At 42.4% G+C, this 22420-nt stretch overlaps 1 long non-coding RNA gene across 2 annotated transcripts; it reads left to right on the top strand.

Moving 5' to 3' along the window:
• The first annotated feature begins 9170 nt into the window (after positions 1 to 9170).
• Positions 9171 to 16613, top strand: LOC135444852 (uncharacterized). Of its 2 annotated transcripts, XR_010439323.1 has the most exons (3): positions 9174 to 9238; positions 9609 to 9739; positions 15150 to 16613. It is a non-coding gene; the product is annotated as an uncharacterized LOC135444852 (long non-coding RNA). The 2 variants fall into 2 exon arrangements; XR_010439324.1 differs by lacking the exon at positions 9609 to 9739 and having other exon boundaries at positions 9171 to 9238.
• Positions 16614 to 22420: the final 5807 nt, after the last annotated feature.

Below are 22420 nucleotides of genomic sequence, written 5' to 3'. Positions count from 1 at the left end.
TTTTGGTTAACAAGGACCCTGCTGTCCATGCTGGCTGCAAGCTTGTCACACCTGGAGAATAAATAAAAGCATTATAGCCTCCCCAGCCTATAGGTACAGCTGGTTGTTGTCATCAATTCACATCTCCCATTACAAAACCAAAAAATCACACACAGTGCCCCAGGGAATTCAGTTTCATTTGTAAATCTGGGGATTAGCCCACTGTAAATGCACCAGACACAGCAGTCAGGCTAAATGTTGCATGGCAATGCTGTACCATTAATGCATTAATTCGCCAAGCTCATCAGTATTTTAATCACCAGATCCAGGTGGCTTTTCAGAACCATGGGATTATTAAAGCTCAGTGGGGTTCCTTATATCTATTGCCACTCTATTCAGGAAGCAAATATTTTGCAGCAACAATAGATTTATTTCCTCCAGCTGCCAAATGTTGAGAGCAATGAATATTAATGTTTATGAGGAGGATCTAATTCCTCCTATCTGGAGTGCAAAGGGCATCTCAGAACTGTGGCCTGCAGTTCAGCAAGGCTGAGAGGCAGATTATGACATTAAGAAATTAAAAACTAACTCATGTTTCTCGTGGCCTGGATCAAACCAATCATATCTCACTGTGGGCCTCCCTTCATGTGGAATGTGCCTGCTGAAGTGGCTCAGGCCAGCGCAGGGACATGAGGAGGAAAGGCACAGGGACAGGTCTGTGTCAGCCCTGCTGCATCCAATGGAGTGTAGGTGCCATCAGGCTGAGGAGGAGGACAGGGAACATGGAATGTGCTCTGGATGTCAGCATCATGCAGCAGCTTGTCCAAGCCCTGCACTACAGGACCACAGGGGAAAGGTAAGGTGCACTCATTTAATGCTGCACATGGACAAAGCCATGGAAGTAGGCAGGGTGCAGCTGCAGGGAAATGATAAATGACAACACAAAATTTAGCCTAGTCCTCTTTAGATTCAAATCATGAATTAACCTGCTGATGAGAAGCGTTGTGGACTCCCTATCCTTGAAGATATTTACAAATAGGCTACAGAAGGCTCTGGACAACATGATCTAAGTCATGCTGCTCCAGGTACTCCTTCCATGCTCCAGGGACTCCTTCCATCTTAAATTATTTTATAACCCAATAACTCAGGAAAATAAGTAGCTAGCAGGAAAAGCTACTCAAAACATATGTAAGGAGACATTGCTATGGTCTCTGTGATAATAAATACTGATGTGAACCCTGACAGGTGACAGTGCTCCCACTTCCAGAAAGGCGATGTCAATTAGCAGCACCATAAAAATGACAGCTTCTCAATGCAGCACTTCAATAAGATGTATCCTGTACAGTATCATTGACTGAGAGAATAAGCTTTTCTTCACACTGATCTGTTTACATATTTCATGGTTCTTCACTGAGATGCAGTACTGGGTACTATTACAATAGATTAAATAAATGTAAATAAGTATTTTAGCAAGACAATAGCAAATGAGTGGTCCTAGCATTTGAATTTTCTGGAAAACTCTTTTCTTAAAGAGAAAGCAAAAGCTTTGCTGAGTCTAATTAATCAATAGATGTGAACTGACTAAACTTTTTCGGCTTGTTTTGACAAAAAAAGTCATGTTTTCTTGCTATGCTGCTAGGGACAGCTTGGCTACAGTCTAGTAGCGTCAAGCTCCAGGGGATTCCTGAAGTGCTTTGTTGTTAAGTGTCAAAGGTTGTATTATAAACCTTAAATCTTCCATCTGCTCCTACTCCTCTTTTAGTATATGCATGTACCTTTAGCCTTAGGGTCCTCATAGAGCTGAAAATTTTTATTGGCTTAGCACAGAGGAAAATCACTGCAAGTCAATTGCATGGTCATGGGCTAAGCTGCGCTGCTGGGCACAATGACTTTGGGCACTGACATGCAGGAACAGGCCCTGGGGAGCAAAGACCTAGAACAGGGCCTATTGCTGCTTCTCAAACTCAGATAATCTATTATCAAGTATCTCTGTATATAAGAGAAATATTTTTTCCACCTAAGACATTTGCACATCAGCTTCAGTATAGTACATCTATCTGGTGATTTCTCATATCAGCAAGAGAAAGTCATGCCTGGCCTGCCTTAAAACAGCAAAAAACCCCCACACTTCCTCTCCTGTTTGGTTTGTGGTATTAAAGTATTCAGGTTGAAAAAAGTTTAATATCCAGAAATCTCATATCTTTCTTTATTGATTTTTTTTTCTCCTGCCCTGGAATAAATCAAATGATTGGAGTTTCTTTAGAAGTGGAGAAGCTGAAAATGTTTTGTTTTATTTTATTTCTCTCTTCTGGCAGCAAGAATGTCTCCCTCCCTCCAAAATTCTAACCTCAGAATTGCTATCAGAGTCATTTGTCTTAGGCTTTAAAATGCAAAACAAAATCAGTTAGAACTGTGCTCAAAATCTTCCTCTGATCCTCAGCATCATAGAGCTTCCAAGCAGAGGGGGCTGTAGTGTGAGAGGACACAGGTGAACAGTGACAGTGTGGCCCTTGCATGTAAAGGGAATGAGAAGCCCAAAGGCAGCAGTGACAGCCCAGCTTCCAGAAACACTGATGGGAAGCTGTGGCAGCCAGGAAGCATCCTGACTCGAGCATTCAAGCACTGTAGAAGTGCATTACAGTTATAGTATAGAACTATTCATACTGTTCCAGCTGTAGCTTTGAATGCCATGCTTGTCTCTTCCTGCTTTCCTATGCCATGTGGAAGGCCCTCAGACTAATTTTGCATCTTTTTCATTGGAAGATCTGTGGGAGCAGCAGCTTCCTAAACTCCCAAAAACCAAGGCAGAGAAAGGCAGAGGGGAAGGAGAGGAATTAGTGGTGCATTATTAACACAGTAAACATATCTAAAAGAAAACACAGCAAAAACAAAAGTTGCTTTAAAAAATATTTGGTTAGATTTTTTAAAAAATTTAATGGAAACTGAGATCCTGCTCTTAATTCTGCCTCACTCATGGCCCTCCAAGCATTAGAGAAACCACCATGGTGCTTGTGCCAGAGTTGCGCATACCTGTTTCAAGAGCAAGGTGGGATAAAGGTGACACTGTGTTTATGCTCTGACACCTTCCAGCACTCTCATTTTATATCACTTTATACCACTTTAGAAAATCCTTCACTGAAATTAATATCTGCCTGTTTCACAGCTAGGCACAACCTGCCACAAAAACACAGGAGTTGAAATATCTGAGACCAGCTCTAAGTCACTTCCTTGTATGGAATAGGTTTAAATGAAAAAGAAATACTTCACCCATCCTTTTCCACTGCTCTTTTTAGTGGTATGAGAAGATGACCTAAAATATTAGGCTTATTTTAGAATTGTATTTATGTTAAAAAATCTTGCCAGTCTATTAACAATGAAGATTTTTCTGTTTTCAGTCAAAATATTGATATAAAAAAGGAGGAAGTAGGAACACACAGAGGAAAAACCTCACTCCACAGAAAACTGGAGATTTTCAATCAGGAACATCTCAAAGAATGATATAACTCTTAGGCTTGTTGATAAGGCAAGGTCTGTAGGCAGACTTGACCATTTTACCGAATGAAGTAGCTTAGCTGGAAAACAAACGAGGTTTTGGACACATAGACCCCTTTCTCTGAAGAACATGGAGATTTAAGGATTATTTAATTTGTTGATATCTATTATTTAAGGAGACTTCTGTTGGACAAGCCTTCAAGCAGCCTTGTCTACTTAAGATGCCTCAGCTTGAACATTCAGAAACTCAGTTGAAAAACGTGATTGTGGAAGATGTAAAATAGCCACAGTCAAATGGATTAGCCATCTAAATAGTTAAGCTAAATTGAATCTTCTTTGATTTCATGGTCCTTATTAATTTCTGATGGAGCTTGGCAAATATATCCGAGGGCACCGTTTGGGTTTTGAAGTGTAAATTGGCCCCTCCCTATCCTAGTTTAAAGCTCTAGTGAATCAATTTGCAAAACCTAGGAGTAATTTTTTCACACTGCCTTTGTAATATATTCCACAAATTGAATCCACAGTGACTGTGTCACTACTACTACTCCTAGCCAGTTAAACACTCAGTCTCTCCGGCACTAGCCTGGAGAATTCATCCCGCCATCGTGCCACTGGAGGTAACTCTGATTCCTTTGAAGTTCGGCAAAAAAACCTTCAGAAATTCACCCTGGATTTCAGTGGAATCTGTGAAAGGTGAGATCAAAAACATCTAGAGAGATCCCTTGCGCCAAAGGGACTAATACAGAGTGTTGCTTTTGTAATTGCCACTTAATTAGACATGTAATGATTTCATGCCTGGAGAATTTGAAGGAGTAACATGGCAAATACTCATGCAAACACACACCTTCCTTCTTTGCTCTCTTCTGCTAAAACTGCTTGTTCTGACAGTATTTCTGAGCAGCTGAAGGATTAATAGTCATTGATCTAGATTACTGACAGATAGGCACGTATCTTTCAATATGATAATAGTACAGGCACACCTCTAGCAAAGCACATATTCCAGCAGCCACCTCTGTATCTCCTTGGAGCAGCAAGGCTTGCAGTGCAGGGGCCAAAGGGCATTTGGGAGACTGAAGGAAATACAGAGTATTGTATGGAGCACAGGAGTGCTTTGATGTCCTCGGATAAAAGCATAAAACTCTTTCTGACACATAAAGGATAGGTCAAGGTGGGGTTAGTCTTGTTTCTCAAAAAGATGCCTTGTTATGTTTTGATCTTGTAAAAACAACTTTTTAAATTCACAGGGTTTTCAGAATGCAAACTGTCTCTCGTGCTTTCCTTATTGTGTTTTTCAGACTGAAGCAGTGTCTTGTCTTGCTTTCTCCTTTCTGAATGAAACCCAGAATAACCTACTAAGAATGTTCATAATAACTAGGAAAGAAAGTCACCAAAAAATGCTCAGTGTCCTCCTGATCAACTTTCTGTGGAAGCTGACAGGAAAAGGGACATTGATGCCTCCTTTGCTCCAGGAGTTAGAAAGTAAGGTTGGGTTAGAAAACGTGGAAAGCCTCACAGGCAGCCTCTGCTGAGTCTGGTGTCAGGAAAAGTCCCTGAGGCTGGAGCAGAGTAAGGGAGAAGCCAGTCTGGCTGGCTGCTTTTGTCTCCTTGCAACCTAATTGCACGGAAATGTTTTGGGAACACACAGCTGCCGTCACACATGGCGCTGGCCCATATCTGAAAGCAGACAGAAATGCCTGTTTAACCAACCCCAGGATTTCTGCGTGGCTGCAGGAAGATGTTCTTTTTCTAACACAGGCACACAAGCCCCTGGCAGTTTATCAATCCACAGCAGCCATCTGTTTCAATAAGGACCATTTGCACCCAAGGACAGGTGGGACCCTAAATCTGCATGGCAAAGATAATATTTCCTCTCTATTACCTAAGACAAAGAGCTGCCAAGTAACACTCTGCCATCAGCAGCTTTTTAATGAGAGGCAGTGATTGCTGGAGGTGTTTGGGAGTCCATTTAACACATGGCCTCTTCTCTCCCCAAACCAGCAGCTTTGCTCACCAGCAGCACTTTGTGCTTTGGTACTACCTGCTGCCTTCTCCATTTGTTCATGCTGACTCTACCCCAGAAACTCTCTCACTCCATCAGCACTGTGCTGCCAGGCACCCAGCAGCTCTATGGCATCCTGCAGCCCCTCCATGGGCGTGCTGCCCCCATCCACCCCTGTGCCTCATCAGGGAGGCACACCTGGCCCTTGACATCCCTTGCTCAGTGGTTCATCCTTTCAGGGAGAGGTTACTGAGTTCACATCACTTTATTTTGGGTTTGTTTGTACATTGCTTGTTTTGAATTATCCCCATCATCTTCCCACCAAGGCACTTTGGCAACAGTGCCTTTTTCCCATAGCTCGTCTGGGTAAAAGTGGGGAAGAAAACCATCTGAGATTGTGCTGGTGAAAAAGTGGCCCTGCTTTTCTGCAGCCTGCTAAGCCCACTGTGACTCAGGAGAGACAGAGCAGTAGCTGGCTGCATGCAAATTTAATTGTGAGGTTTTAAATGGATTTAAATGGGTTTAGCTATTCCAAAGCAGCTTTCATATGTGTCTCTCAGCTGCAGAGTGTTTAGACCTCCATGGAGAATTTGACTTCTCACAAACTAGCTTTGTGGGTTTGTTTATGCAAGGATCTAGACATTTGGGGTGTTAGAGAAGATTTAAAACATTATTGGCTGCAAAGCAAAAGGACCTGGTTGTCAGCCCAGGGCAGAGGAAATAGCTGATCTATCTGATAAGAATGGTCTATTCAAAATTAGATCTGTCTCACATCAGGCTTACTACTAAGAGTGCTTTCTCTGATCACATCATAAATTCAAAGTTATCTTATGCTCTGGGAAAAAGACTATGCATAGAAAATAAGTACCTTTTATATGGAGGCAGAGAACAATTAGATCACAGCCTATCTCAAGATATTAAACCAGTTCAGTGCCTGAAAATTTCCCGTAATGCCAAGACCCGCAGGGAAAATGCCCTTCTTGAATTTCAGCCGCCGCTTAAGATGGGCACATGCTGTTCAGTCCCTATAAATTGCAGTTTCACACTGGCTGCTCCATTTTCTTCCTGGGATAGCATCTCACTGGGCTTACCTGAGAGGATCAGGTTATCTGTGGATAACTGCAATAGCTTTTTCATACCAAGCTTGCTGCTCACAGCCACACGGAGCCTGGCAGCACAGGGACCTTTGGCACATTCATTATTGCTCGGGACTGGGGCAGGAGCTATAATCGTGCCTGATGCCTTACAAACATAAACACATCGTTGCTGTTACAAGGAAGGACCATATCAGCTTAAAAAGCCCTGTGCCAGGAAAATAGCTGGAACAAGGCTAATGAGCTATTCAACTGTGATCAGGGAGAAGTGTAAGGATGTGGGGGAGTTTATTGATCTCAGCCTGGCAGAGCTCAAACTAATGCCTCTCTCACCTGGTATTGGCAGTAATAAGAGCTCATTCAGCAATTGAAACAGCAATCACGAAGTCAAAATAACAGAGCATTAAACATCAGGAATTTTCCACCTCTGCTATTCTTCCTACAATAAAACCTGGCTTTGCATGAAGGAGGCTGCACCAGAAGTGAAAGCAGTGTGGACAGAAACAGTGATGCCGAGAGATGCACTTTGCACTGCACTTACAGCTAGGCAAATTGGTCAAAAATTCTTTTGTTGCTTCACAAGAATTCTCAGAGCAGAATATGTTTCTCCATCACCAACCGAGGCCCTGAGAAGAGCAAGAGGAAGAGGCTCAGTAGAAAACCTCTCCAGTGGGAAGTGCTGAATCCAGGTGACAGCCTGCAACAGCCCACAATGGTTGAAGAACTGAATTGTTTTGAAATTTTTTGTCTTTGGAATAATCTTCATGTGAAAAAACTGCTTGGAGCCACTGGTACTCCTTTGTTCTTCCCAACACCTTTTTCTGGAGCAGAACAATGTGTCCTGTTATGAGGCTTTTCATCTTCTATCCAGAATTCTAAGCATTTGTGGAGTTTACCTCAGGTTTCAGAGACACGCAGTTTTTCTCTGAATGTTGAACAAACTGTAGTGCACAATTGCCTACAAATTGCCATGAGATGGATGTTGATTACAGTAAATAAGAACTGGAAAGATTATACAGAAGGAACTTGAAAGCAACTAAAATGAAGCTCATTTATGTTTTCTCAGCCTGCCTTCAGTTTCTTTGTTGAGTATACACTACATTTTACACCCTGATTGAAATTCAAATTACTTTCTGTGTGGGAAGGTCTATTGAGAATTCAGGATACCCTTGATCTGCAGATTTGGGGATCTTGTATTTAGAATGTGGTATTTATCTAAAAGGCAGGTTGTCCAGCCAAGCAGCCTGACCTGAGCAAACAAAGGGAAAGTACTTCACTGAAGGGAAACCTTCACTACACGGTTTGGGCACAGTGAGACCCTTGCCCCCACCCCATCTGTCCCTTCACAAAAATCTCTGTTAGTGCTGCTGGAATAGGCTAGGCAGGCACTGCAGCAAGGGAGTCTGAGGGAAAGGCAGGAGAAATTAGCCCCATGTTCAGCATATGTAACTCAGCAGGGCTCCTATCTGCAATTAGCCCTTTTATAGCACTGCCACTCCAGCACAGCAGGGCCTGCCCATGAACAAGGAGCCATTCCGATATTTTTTCTCAGCTGCTTGCTGTGCATTGCAGTGACACGGTAAGAGGGAAAGAAAGGTCTGGTGTCACCGGTGAAAGCAATGAGATGCATCTTCAAATGAGAATGAAATTTTACGTTTCCAAAGGAAAGCAAGCAAGACATAAAAAAAAACCCTGAATGGCTCCCACCATCTGATCCCACTTCAGCAGTGAGGGGTCTGGATTAAGGGGATGCTCTTTAATATTTCCAGTGCCATATGTGAAAGAACAGAAAGCCCATTAGCACTTTTTTCCATGTCACACTCCCAGTTAGCAGCAGGGAAAAGGTGAAGTTCTCCCTGGTTTCTGAAGAAGGGTCTGGAGCACAGGTCTGAAGAAGAGCATCTGAGGGAGTTGGGGTTGTTTGGACCGGAGATAAGGAGGCTGAGGGGAGACTATCGCTTTCTACAACTACCTGAAAGGATGTTGTACCCAGGTGGGAGTCTGCCTTTTTTCCCAAAAAACAGGTGATAGTATGAGAAGAAATGACCTCAAACTGTGCTGGGGGGTGTGGATTGTTCATTACAAAAATTTCACCACTGAAAGGGTTGTCAAGCACTGGGACAGGCTGTCCAGGGAAGGGCTGAGTCACCAGTCTTGGAGGTATTTAAAAGGTGTGTAGTTGTGGCACTTGGGGACATGGTTTAGTGTTGGACTTGATAATCTTAAAGGTCTTTTCCAACCTAAAGGATTCTACAATTCCATATTTTTTTCCCATAGCTTGTTGGGAGTGCTCATCATCTGATACAGGCCAAAAAAATCCAAAATCAACCAACATTTTTCACAGGTACTTGTCTAATTGTCTTCCTGTGTCTAGAAAACATTTCCAGAAAAACCTAAAAAGTAGATGCAGAAGCAACACCGTGTGGGGGGATGAAATGTAAGAAAATAAAGGTAGTGCAGAAGGCAATCTCACCCGAGAGGAGTTGCAGCTGTACTAATCACCAAAGATTAGTAACAGGCCTGCCCTTAACAGGCGACAGCTGTGTCCAATAAGGATGAGTGCTATAAAAGAGTGGGTTAGCTGGCTAAGGAGAGGGCTGTAGTTTGTTGGATGGGCTGTGAAGAAGAAGGGGTTAGTGCTGTGAGGAGATGCTCATGAGAAATTACCAAGAAGGTATGGAACTTTTACAATAAGAGGACAACAACACTGTGATTAGAGGGTAGTGGTGAGAGACTCAAACTGCTTAATTCAGTACTTTTCACTCTCTGAAAAAATATTTTTTCTGCTTTGACTCTTTGATTTTTAAATGGTTGATGCAATAAATGAGCAGCAATTAGACTCTGTAGGTTTGCATTCTTCAACAGTCCCTAATTAGCCGTGTAGCACACTGCACCACCAGCCTGGTCCCCAAGGGCTGTGGCAGGTGGATCTTCTGGGGCACACAGCATCCTTACCACATGGGCTGCTGTGCCTTCCCTTCAGGGAGAGGGCACACCACACAGGCTGCCTCTCCAGGGCCTGAACAGGGCTTTCTTCTTGTCAGAATTTACAGTTGTGTCTCCTGTCCCTGTGGAGGAGATGGAGCTTTCCAGCTATGGCAGCTCCCTGTGAGACCCTGCTCTCCTTCTACTTCCTTGTCCTCCTCATTCACAGCTGTCTCCAGCCACCTTGATGGTGAGCAAAATTACTGAAAATGTGGGAAAACGTACAACTGTAGCAGACACCCTTGAGCAAAAAGGCCTCTGAAAGCTGTAGATGTGACCTGACAATTGTTAATTCTCTGTACTGAAAACTCAAATTTAAAGTGAAGGGTTTTAAAAGAGCTTTTGGTTAAGATTTTCAAGTTGGCCTGAGCCATATATTTTTCTTTTTGGGTCATGATAAAGGCAAGAGTAATCTGGTGAATACGAGCAATCCTGATTCAGACTCCAGTAGAAATAAACCAGTTAAAAATCTGGAGATGCCTGATTAAAGATATTCTTGCCCTTTTTCTGAAAGCGAATAGACCTTTATGTATATGAATTAGGGTTTTGGGGGCAGTTGAGGTTTTTTTTGGGGACTTTCTGTTTGATTTTGGTTTGGGGTTTTGAGGGTTTTTTTTGTTTGGTTGTGGTTTTTTGTATGATCATTTTCCTATGGTGCCCTGGAAACCTGTAGCTTGTGAAGAAATGACCTTTGTCCCATAAGCAAGAAGATACTTTTTCTGTCTCAGTCACAGTTGTGATTCCTTCCCTGCTACTCCTGCTGTCAGTGTCCTCTTCCAGCATACCTGGATGTTCCAAATTCCTGCTCAGTACATGCTCTTCTCTCTTGGGCATTTCTGCTGTTAAAGGCAGCAAGGGTTGCACAACCCAGCAGTAATGGCACTGCAAGTGCTGGGCAGCTGCTGCTGGTCCCACCACAGCCAGAGCTAGAGAAAAAGCAATGCTGTGGCTCAGGCTTCCCCCTTGCCACTGTGGGCTGCATGGGAGGATGAAGTGATGCAGTGACAGGAGGGGCTGGTGCAGCTGAGAGCCCCAGGCCTGCAGAGTGCAGGGGTAACACAACCAGACAGGTCTGTTCTGGGAAACTCAACCTCAGGTTCATGTTCCAGCAACACCTTGGCAGAATGCATGAATCAAAGTGGCAGAAATATCTGGTATAAAAGCAGGCTGGTTCTGAGCACAGGGAGAATGAGCAAACACAGAGGAAGCTTTGGAAAGAAGGACAATATGATGGATGGGAGCAGTCTTTGAATGATAAATGTGACCACCCTTGTAGCCAAGATGTACAGGTAGTGACGATTTCAACCCAGATGGACAGACCTGTGCAGCATTAATGAACTGGTAAGGCATCAGCTGGAGTCAGTCTGTGATAGCAAGGCCACACCACCCCTGGCTACAGCAGCCAGCCTCTCATAAAAGGGCTCTTTCCACAATTTTTGCTTAGAGGATCGGCCTGTAATTCTGATAATTATGCCATCTGAATACTGCTTTGTGAATTTAACAGTTTTCAGGCATTAGAAGGAAAGATCCACCCATTCTGCAGGGCCTGTGAGAAAACTAGTGTGCTTTGGAAGAGGTATGTATTTCATGCAAATAAATGGCATATTCAGAACTTGACAGTCCCACACGTGATTTGGTTTTGCAAAATCATATCTAATATACATAACAAAATATTCTTGATATATGAATATGGGTGACTGATGGGAAAGCTTTAAGATCTCATAATCCCCAGGTCAGAGCACAGATCTGCATTTTAACTACAAGTCTTCAGAAAGTAGTATTTGGAAATGTCCTCCAGTTTTTGGAAACCCTAATTAGTAACAAGTGACAGAACAAGAGGAAATGGCCTCAGGTTGTGCAGGGAAGGTTTAGATTGGACACTAGGCAAAATTTTTTCACTGAAAGGGATGTCAGGCATTGGAAAGAATGCCCAGAGAAATGGTTGAGTCACCATCCCCAGAGATATTTAAAAGACATTTAGACGTGGCACTTGGGAACATGATTCAGTGGTGGACTTGGCAGTGCTGGGTTAATGCTTGGATTCGATAATTTTAGAGGTCCTTTCCAAACTTAGCAATTCTAGGATTCTGTGATCAGTGAGCTGTTAGCTCACCCACGATTATTCAGATAAGGATTTCTGGGTACATTATTTTTATGCTAGTACTGCTATCCTGTAGGCAGTTTGTGCTAACTGGGAGTGAGGCTGAGCCTCATCCCCAATGGGCTGCAGCTGTGAACAGCAGGTGAGCAGCAGTGACAGCAATCAGACCTGGAGGGTCCAGGTGTGCTGACCAACCACCAAAGGGAGCAGAGGGCACACAGGTGCAATGCATGAACTTGAGGGGTATAAAATGTTGGGCTAAAGGACAAGAAAGAACAGATGCTTGCAGCCTTCTGCAGTGATGTTACTCTGTATGGGCAGGCATGTGAAGCCTTCTGATGAGTATGGTGCTACTCTGTATGGGTTGAAGCTTTCTGAAATTGTATGCTGATGCTCTTTGTATCATGGCTGTCTCAACTGCAATGCTCTCCCACACCATTGTTCTTGTTACTGCTTTGAGGAAGTATGGATGAGACTTTTTCAGTCTGAAGGTTTAGTTTTTTGTTCTGCAAAGTATTTGATGAGAAGACCAAATGGTCTTTGTGTTTAAGTCTCAGAAGCCCAGTGCATACTGTGGTTGTGGTATGACTGCATCTTTGCAAGACATTCCCAGAGTCCAGGGAAAAGAGTTGTTTCCTAGCTGGGAGGGTGGCATGCATTGGGACTGACTTAACTGGGGGTAACAAGCCCGTGGTGGGTAATGCCCCAAAATTTTCAACAGTAAGCAGAAATGAGTTTTCTTACTTGAGCAGATAAAAGCTTTGCCACCCAAACCTGGGGTCTTGCCCCCATATCATTGCTTGCTTTACATCACAGCCAGTCATGTGTAGTCTTCCCAGGAAAAAGAGATACCTCAGCTTGGGAGCCAAGGAGCATATCCCAACAGACTCAGCTGCCACAACCTCCTCAGGGCTACCACCAAGATGGTTTTTGCTACAATAGGAGCCACTGAATTAGTAACAGCAGAAATCCTGTCAGAGCAAACTCTTTTAATTGATATGTTTATGGCACGGTAATGATGGCAGTAAGGCAGAAATAATCTGACCTATCCTTGACTAATTCAATCATATGGAGCCTTTAGAAAACTGACCCAACTGATCTAATCATGCTGTGGGAGTAGACTAATGAACCATCAGAGGTTTCTGCATCTCTTTTTCCCACACTCCCAGTTTCTGACAGGGATGCTGGATCTGGCCTTTTGTTCCCGTTCATGGCACCCCCTCTTCCCTTACCAGGACAGCAGGCATCTCTGCTCTCCCTGCTGGATACGGGGATTCTGGCATGTCTCTTCTCCATGTCTCTAGAACCTTACACATTTTTCAGAGGCACAAAAACTATTTACCTGGAAGAATGGACAATATGGTTGGAGATCTCCAATAGCAGGATTTCTCTGAGGCAGTTCCAAGAATTTTCTCTGTCCTTGGTGTCAGCTGCTCACAAAAAGCGTTGGGAGCACTCCTGGAAAAATGCATTTTCCTTCTGCATTCAGGATATAAGTGTATTAGAGAATATTTACAAAAATATTACTGCTGTGTCTTTAGATTGTGTTTTACTCATAACAACTGAAAAAACTTCCCTTCCTGAATATGCACCCTTTAAGACAGTTGCATGTGCTACTCAGCTGTACAACTGTGTGGTCATTGGGCAAGCCTTGTATAGATTTTCTAATATGTAAAATAGACCAGGGAAACAAATGTTAGGAATACATTTACCCAGTGTCCCAGCAACTTAGTTGTGCTTGCAATGTTTTTCTTCCAATGCCCGAAGCAATGGTTTGGTGTAACAGAGATGTGCATGTTCAAAGGTCTGTTTCTCCTTTGAAGTTGTGAGGAAATATGTCCTCAAAATGTATCAATTGAATTGTAAAAAGCCTGATCGACTTTTGCTGCCAATAGGATCTCTTCATTTTATCAGCCCTCACATTGGGTCCAATTTCTTATTATCAAATAAATAGGCTGAATTAATGAATGCTGAAATAACACATTCTGGTTTAGATCTCTGCATTTAAGCAACAACCCCCTCAACATCAGTCCAGAGCAGAGACTGAAACAAAACTGAGACAGTATACTGACGGTTTGTGTTAATGGATGAATACACATCTTATTTTATGTGCATGTTCTAGGCTGGTAGGACACAAACCATCTCTGGGACTGAATAAATGAACCATAAAATGAATTTTTTTTGCCTGCTGTGCTGGACCTGCCCCATGTTCAGCTAGGCTGAAGTCCTCAGAGTGGTCTGTGTCTGCAAGCACACACCTCCCTGCGTGCTCTGGTGGGTGGTATCCATTAGCTATAAATAATTTTACTATATTTAAACTATCTTTTGCTTTAAAAGAAAATGGATGATAAATAGCAGTAGCATCACTTCTGCTTGGTCTACCATGCACTGGCTCAAAGTGACATAAATGCCAATGATGGCACGTAATAAGAAGAGTGATCTTAAAATTTCTGGCTGTTGTTGCTGTTTCCACCTCATACCAAAAACTAGAGGGACTTACTAAAAAAAGTGGGTGCAGATACCTGAGAGTCCCATTGACAACTAATCAACCATTTCATTTCTGTGAATAATTTAAAAATCCTGTGTGTTTATTCCATGTTTTGTTCTGTATTTGGAAATATTTCAAGCTGCCTGTATCTTATTAGGATGTCACTAGTAACTCTGAAGAAAGTTAAGAAAATTCAGGGAATAAATTAAAATCAGTAGATATAATCCACGTTCCAAAAGTGTTTGTTGAGAAGGTGTTTCTGTATTAAGAGAACAAGAATTTCAGATGCTGTGGAATGGTGAGAATACAGTGCCAATAGTTTTAAAAATAATATCATTGTGAATAATGCAATATATATAGAGAGCAGCCTGCCACAAATCCTAGGAAAAGTAATAATTAAAAATAAAAATGGAGAATCACTTCTGATAGGATTTGTTCAGTTCATTTCAGTTACCAGGTGATAATTGAGGTACTAATAGTGGTGTGATTGCAGCATGAATGTATCTTTCCATGTGGAAAATAAAAGATATAAAGAGCTTCCTTAAGCTATTAGAGGGGAAAAAAAGGGAAAAAACCTTCCTGGAATGCAAATCCAGATAAATCCAATCAGCAATTAGGATCATATTCTTACCACCAAGAGCACTTAGTGGCCAAGCTGCTTACAGAAATGAAGAAATCTCTTGTTTTCCAGAGAAAGCTGAATGTATTTATAGGAAAACAGGGCAGGAACCCACAGTGCATGCTGGCTATGCAAAATGAGTGCGACTGCATGGGGCAGGGAGACAGAGCCAGTGACAGCAGCCCTGTCACAGCACACTGCTGGGCAGAGGCAAGACCCCTCTGCTCTCTGGAGAGAGGAAAATCACTGCTCCCTGAAACCTGATCTGCTGCCTTTCAGCATAGGTACTTCAGTGCAGGTGAGGGCTTAAATGTGAAAGCTTTGAGATGTCTGACAGGTGCTATTTTGGTGATCTGCCTCCTGCTTCAGGTAAACAATTTCCTCTTTTTCAGGGGCTGTGCAGCCAAAGGCAGGGCATGGACATTGTGATACTCCTGTCACCTACAGCTGCCCACATGCCAGATTCACATACCCCAGCTGTCCATGCAAAACTGGACTGGTTTTGTCTGGGTGATCCTTCCAGCGTGTCAGTGAGGCAGGACTGAATGCACTGAATATTCTGGGTTTGTTTTCACTTGATTATGATCCATTTTGGTAAGTGTCCAGGGGTTTGATTTAATACAGTGAATCTGAAACCTGGGCAATGCCTCTGCTCTTCACTCCAGCACATAATACTTCCTGGCTTTGATCTTTTGCAGTGGGTTTTATATCTGCTGCAATTTGTTGGGAATGGCTTCTGTAAGTGTCCTTTTTATGCATCCATTACCTGTGTGCAAGCTGGTCTGTCTCAGTTCAGCACTCCTGCAAAGCCAGTGCTTGCATGCAGCAACTGCAGCATTATGTTGTCCCTGATGTTTCAGCCCATGTGAAAACACTTCATTTCCAAGCTGCCTTTTAGCTCTGGCTCTTCATGTGGTGATTTGGGTTCTTTGCTTCTTTAGTTCTGGTTTTGTCACCCCACTTCCGACAGGCAGCCATGTGCACTGGATGGAAGTGGGAAAGCACAGCTTGCACAATCTGTAGCTCCTGGGTGTCCATGGCACCTTACCCCAGAGTCCAGGGGTTCATCCCATGCCAAATGAGCTGTGGTGATTTTTTTCTGCTCAGCTTGCTCCTTCCCAAACCAACCATGAGACATGAAACGCCTGTCATGGCAAGCCAGGAGCCATGTGGCTTTGGCCAGCCCTCATCCACAGGGGATTTGGGCGCTTGTTTTGTAGAGTGAAGTGAGGACAAAAGAAAGCCCAGGGGCCCTGAGCAGCCCAGTTCTGGGCAGGAGAGCTGAAGGAAAGGGTTTGTTCTGCAGAAACCTGAACTCTCAAAGCAGCAAGGATTACACTGGTTTTTTTCTCAGGATGTAATTAAATCTTCCTCATTTGTGCAAGCTAGAGTGGAGAGAATTGTATTTATTTTAAAGATTGGAAGTGCAGAGGATTGTGTGGCTGTACCCTGTCCTTTTTGCTGCCATCATCTGGATGCCTGTAAGTAAGCCTAGGAGCAAGGCCCAGAGACCACCAAGTACTTGGGTTCTTGGACACTACTGGAATGTCATTTTAAATAGCACAAAGGGGCTCTGCAGGGAGGTGGTGAATCTGCAACATGGGGCAGGGCTGGAGGGCCCTCAGCTAGCTCAGGAATTGCTGTGGCTCATGAGACACTTGACTTCCCTGAAGGAAGATGAAGAACTTGCCCCAAGACCAGCTCAGTGACTTTGTCCCCACAAGCAAGAGCTTTGCACCATATTAAGCCGTTTCTGGCCAAGTCTGGATCTAAATGGGGTGTCCCAGCCAGGGGGAAGGCTCCTCTGCCTCCAGGAAGCCTACTACCCTCCCAACATGATGGTCAAAACCACAGTGTGCAGGCAGGGAAAGGAGATGTCCATCAGTGCTGGGTTCAGGATAAGGATAGCACCCCAGGGTGCTCTCTTGTGTCACTGCTGAACCAAAAGGGGCAGGTGCTGGGGTCCCTTACCTGAGGCTTTCACTGTTTCTAACCTTGCTCTTCTAACTCCTCTTCCTTTTCCCCACCAAGTGCTCAGGACTCAATACTGTCTGAGATGCAGCAGCATGCTGTAGCTGTGTGCCACACAATTTGTCCCAGCCTTTGCCACTGGTGGCAGCAGGAAGAGGGTTTTTTTCTGTGACAGGAGGGAGCCTGAGACCCCTGAATGTGCTCACAGGTGGACAAAGCACAGCTCTGCCTGAACCACAACAGTTGGTAGGGCTGAGGAAAAAGAAGTCCATGGAAACAAACTTCATGGACAAATATGAAGTTCTGAGAAGTGGTGGGCAACAGCCACAAACAAAAAAATGATTGACAGGTTCCATATTGATGTTTACCCTCAGGGATACATTACATGACACTTGGGATTTCCATGCTGGACCATAAGACTTTGGCAGGAGGATTTCCTTGCTGGAGACTGATTCAGAAATTCAGCTGACATTTTCCAGTAGTATCAAGAAAAGCCTTTGCAGTGGAGAACTTCGCTATCAGTGCTTTTTCAGGTCTGTCCTATTACTCTTCAGATTAGGAGAAAGTTTGTAACAATTTAACTTTCAGTATCTGATCTTTCATACTATAAATCAATGCCCATGCTTATTCCTATTTTTACTTACACATCACATGGCTGAGTCATTCTGGCAGAAGGATTCAGCACTGATGGAGTGGCATGCTGCCACTTCCAATGACTTTAGTCCTGTTCTGTGTAGGCTGGGGAACATGAAAACACACAGACCTGGAAATTTAGTGTAGTTTTTCTTGACTAGCAAATTCAGCTGGCCTCTGCCCCTAAGGTTTAGTGCCCTTCTCAAATTATGTGTTGTGACACCTCACAGCTGGTCATTGCTCCAGTAACTCACCTAAAGACCCTTGAAAGCATGAGCAATTTTAAAATCATGCATTTAAAAGACATGACATGAATTTGTTAGGATTTACTGTACAAAAAAAAGTGAAAGATGTTTTTTATCTTTTCCTCTGTGCTAGTGAGCATTTAAACATGTTCTCCTAGACATACAGATCTCAAAGCCGTTTCAAAAGTTCAAAACCCCAATAAAACAAAATCATTGTAATTAAAAATATTGAAATGAATGAGTTTAATTTGAAAACTGAAAACAGAAACTCCTACTCTTTGATGACCACAGAATGGGAGCAAAACACAAGGTAGAGGCATCCCCCCATGGCCATCCCAGCTGCCTCCAAAGGGTGTGAACCAGAGGATTCCTCTTCCTGTGGGTTAGCAAATGTCCTTGGACAGAAGGTACCAGCTGGACAAATGGGATGTGCTGTGGCTTTACAGCATGAAAGAAAGCTTGTTTAAAATTAATATATCATAGTGATCTTGTGTAACAGCCCTGACTGGAACAAGGCAGGTCAGGGTTTTCCCGTGGCTGCTCTCTCAGCTGACTCCAGTGAGGTCACCTGGCAGATGAAGAAGAAGACTGTATACACAGACTCTTCTGTGAGACCTCAGAGGTCCCAGCTATTGGCACCTGCAATGTGTGAGGATGTTGTGCTTCCCAGCATATTCTGGAGAGCAGCCTTGGAGGGCATGCTGCAGTATTTGTCAGGAATGCCTTTGGCTAGGTGAGGAAAGCCTCCCACTTCTCAGCCCAGTACTCAGTTTTACAGATGCTGGGAGAGAAGAGAAGTGATCGATCAAGCATTCAGAGTAGAACTTCCAGGGCCAGGTAAAATTGCTTCAAAGTTTACTTTGAATAAAATATTGAATTGAAATGCTGCTTTAAGAACAATCAGGTAAGGTTAGTATCAAAAACCATCCAAATGCCAAAAACCACTAAAGGAGTTTGTTAAACAGCAAATAGCAACAGGAAATGTGCCTTTCTGTGCACAGCAGGGAGGAAGAGGAACCGATCAATAGGGGACTAATGAAAGTACCAAACAATTGGATTGCCTCTGGCATTGCAAACGGCAGGGCAGCTGTGGATGAGGATATGTATAAACTCAATTTACAAGGTCAGAAGAGGACTCATGGAGCCTGCAAAGAAGTGGCATCAGAGCACGCTTAAGAGATTAAGAATATTTTAGCTGAACAAAGCTGCCCAGATGGAAAAACTTACAGAGATTGCATGTTTGTTTCTTGGTATTTTCAGCATTTTTCTGAGGGAAGGAAAATGCTTTCTTTTGCAAGAAAAAAAAGGCTTGAGCGGCTTCTCCTTAAAGGAAGGTTTCTGCTTCAGATTTTAATTTCAAAATAACAACTAATGCAAAAAAAATTATAGGATTTTTAGGACTTGCTAATTTTTCTCTTTTTCATGTTTTGTTCTCTATTTCATTGGTGCTGCTACAACTGAAACTGCTGCATAGTTGAGTTAAATTGTTCCCAAAGTAGTTTCAGCCCAAACGGAAGCAGGAAATCCAAGTAATCATAAGGAAAACTTTGTTCTAACCCAAGCACAAGGTTAAGGTGCTTTTTCAGTTGTGTATCTAAACACCTACTGATATCTCTAAGTGGATTTGCCAGGATTACTTACTGCTGGCAGTTGAGATAACTGCAGGTATGAGGCTGTTGCATTTGCTCTGAATCTCTGAATTTACTTTAAATATTAAGATGACAGATTCTGTGAACTCAAGTTCAAGCGTTTGTACTCTTGCAAATGAGTTTTGTGCTGTGGACTGTGTCTAAATATACGATAAATTTTTTTGTCTGGACACATCTGTTTGTCATTGTAGAAAACATGATCCTAAAAGCAAATTTTCAGGTAGGTTTGTCCTGATGTAGAATAAACTCGAGTCAATAAAACTACATTGGTATATCCCAAAGATCTTCCCCAGTGCTGAGTTCTACATTTGAAAATGAAGACAAATTGGATTCTTGAATCTGTTACTCTTACCATCTCCCTTACAAGGCAGATGGGTCCTTGAGTCTTTCAAGTCTGCTTTCCCTAGTGCTAAAATCACAGGTAGCATTGCCAGTACACTTAGCAGGTTTGGGCTTAAGCCATGGGTTGAACAGGGCTCTGTTTCCATCAACAGCAGAAGGGAAAGTGCTGTAACAAACTCCTTGAAGGACAAAATAACTTGCACATTAAAGAAATGGAACCTCTGAAGAGAAAATCTCTGGTACTTGATGCTTGATATTTAGTCTATTTTATAAAATATCCTTGCTGTAACTGAATTTTAGAGATCACTGCAATTAAGATATGAAGGTTACACAGGAATGAAAAAATTTCCTGCTTGAAAACCTGAACATAAGTCCAGATGGTGCAAAATGGCTTTAGCATTACTGGAAATTGAAAGCATCTTTCTTTTTGAAGGCCAGATTCAACATTTCTTTTATAAAATATTATTACCTTCAGCATGCAGGGTTTTTCTTTTAGTTAAATTATTTCTCTCTCAGAACCTTATTTCCTACCCCTCAAATTGATCAAATCTAAATACAGTAAAGAGTAAAGAACTGTTGTAATACTTGGAAGTTTTCCCATCATCTCCTTCCTACGACGAACGGCTGTCTGGGTTTGTGCCGTAATTTCTCCTGCATGAGCCTTGGCAGAAGTATGAAAGGAGAGAGCCATGCTATTTTACCTTCACTGAGATCTCTGTTTTCTCCCCTGAGGTGAGCCCATTCTTGGGAGCATTCATTAGCCAAATTGTTCATCTGAAAGAGAAGAAGGACCCTTTTCTATTTGGTTGAGAGGCTTTCTATGGACCAAGTTTCTTCTGGTACCTGTTGAATTGAGAAGTAGGCAGTTGCACACAAACTCAACCCTTTGAGCTTCTCCTATAGGAAAACAGCTTATCCATGCCAGATTTATTACGCTTGTACTGATAAAGGATCTAGAACAGTTTTCACAGTACATTTTGGCACAGGGACCACTAAAATCTTCCAGCTGAAAGGGCAATCTATAGTCCACTAAGGACCCTGGCAGCAGGTGCTTGTTCTTACTACTTCCTGCCATGACATTGTAAGCAGCAAGGCCAATCCAAAAGTCCTGGAATAGGAAGCAACAGATACAAATGAAAGGTGCTGCTCCTCTGCAGGTGGATGAGGTGCTGAGTCTGTGCTGCTTTTCCTCCAAAATGAAGCAATGCAGCACCACAAACATTGTGAGGTGTGGCTACCACAACATGAGTAATTTCTGCATGACTCAGCTCCAGGATGGTTTGAAATAACCACACTGTACACCACTGCTTAAAATTAGTTCAGATCCCATGGACTTGAAACTGGTAAATGTGGCATCAATATTTAATGAAACCCCAAGGGAAATTTTGAGAATTACAAGGAGAAAAATGTGCCTTGTACACTGAGCAGATTAATGGGAAAACATCAGAAAATAGATAAATATGCCATATATGGAATGAATCAACATAGCTTTTACAGTAAAAGCTGTTGGAGCTATTTGAAGATACTAACAAACATACAATTAAGGATGAGCTAATCATAAAATCATTTTAACAATGTCTCTTCTCTAAGTGCAATAAAGAAATTAAGCAATTATTATTATAAAATTAGTAGAGTAATAGGAAATGTAGAATTCCATAGATGTTTGTAAATGATCATGAAATAATGTGACGACTTAGGAGACTCTTTTTGCTGATAATACTGAATTGATCACAGTAGTCAAAGCTAGGTCTACCAAGACCTGTAAAAATATTTGGTGAGAATATCAATAAATAATGCAATGGCTGAATAAATTCAATATTGATAAATACAAATCAATGCAAAACCTACCTCAATTGCACATTCACATGGTCTGTCAATGAGCTATTGCTACCCAGAAGAAAGATCTTGCAATCATTGTGAGTATTTCTCTGAAAATTTCACCTTAGTTCAGGGCAATGATCAAAAAGCTAAATTGAATGTTATGAATTGTTAGGAAAGAAATAGAAAATATGAAAGAAAACATCATCATGCCAGACTATATATGACTATGGAATGATAACATTGTCTTCAGTTCTAATAATATCGGTCCAGAAGGTCTGTCCTAAGGCACAATGGCCAGCAAGCATAACTATACAGAAATATAAAATGATTCCCATATGAGAAGAAAATACGCTTTCAAATAGAAGAGATCTAGCAAGTGGGTTTTCTCTGTTAGTAAGGAGTTCTGAATTCAGGTAAGGTGCAAGGGATGAAGATAATTCCCTGTGCCAGGGGTGGGAAGGATACTGCTGAAGCATGAAATACCCCTTGGGCTTTAAAAGAGCAATCTGCACATATTATCACCTTCAGTAGGCTCTTGTGAATTTACCAAGCCCACAATTGTATTTTTGTTGGTAATCCGATCTCAGCTTGATAACAATGTTTTTCCTGTATATGATCAAATGAATAGTGCAGCAATTTTCCAAAGCCCAAGGAGTAAGGATAACAAAGGTCACATGTTTTGCAAACTGGCCACATGAAACATTTATAAAAGTTCATATTTTAAAGGACAGAAAGAGCTTTACAGCTGGGGCTTTCCTAAAGTGTCTGTGGTTTTGGTATCAACCCACAGTGGACTTCCTGTCATCCATTCATTCCCCCAAGCCATGTAGAGATTTTCCACCAATAAAATCCTTCTGCAGCAGGTTCCACAGGTTGATTATCTACTGTATACTAAATTCTTCTTCTGTTTGTGCCCTGCCAGCTTCCTCTAGTGTCCCTTATTGCAACACAATATTTTGAAAGGATCCAGGCTGTTGAAGCACCAAGTAATAACACAGACCC

This window comes from Zonotrichia leucophrys, chromosome 3 (assembly GCF_028769735.1).
Source record: "Zonotrichia leucophrys gambelii isolate GWCS_2022_RI chromosome 3, RI_Zleu_2.0, whole genome shotgun sequence".
Classification (NCBI taxonomy): domain Eukaryota; kingdom Metazoa; phylum Chordata; class Aves; order Passeriformes; family Passerellidae; genus Zonotrichia; species Zonotrichia leucophrys.
The sequence above is the reverse complement of the archived record's forward strand: the minus strand, read 5'-3'. Positions and strand labels throughout refer to the sequence as shown.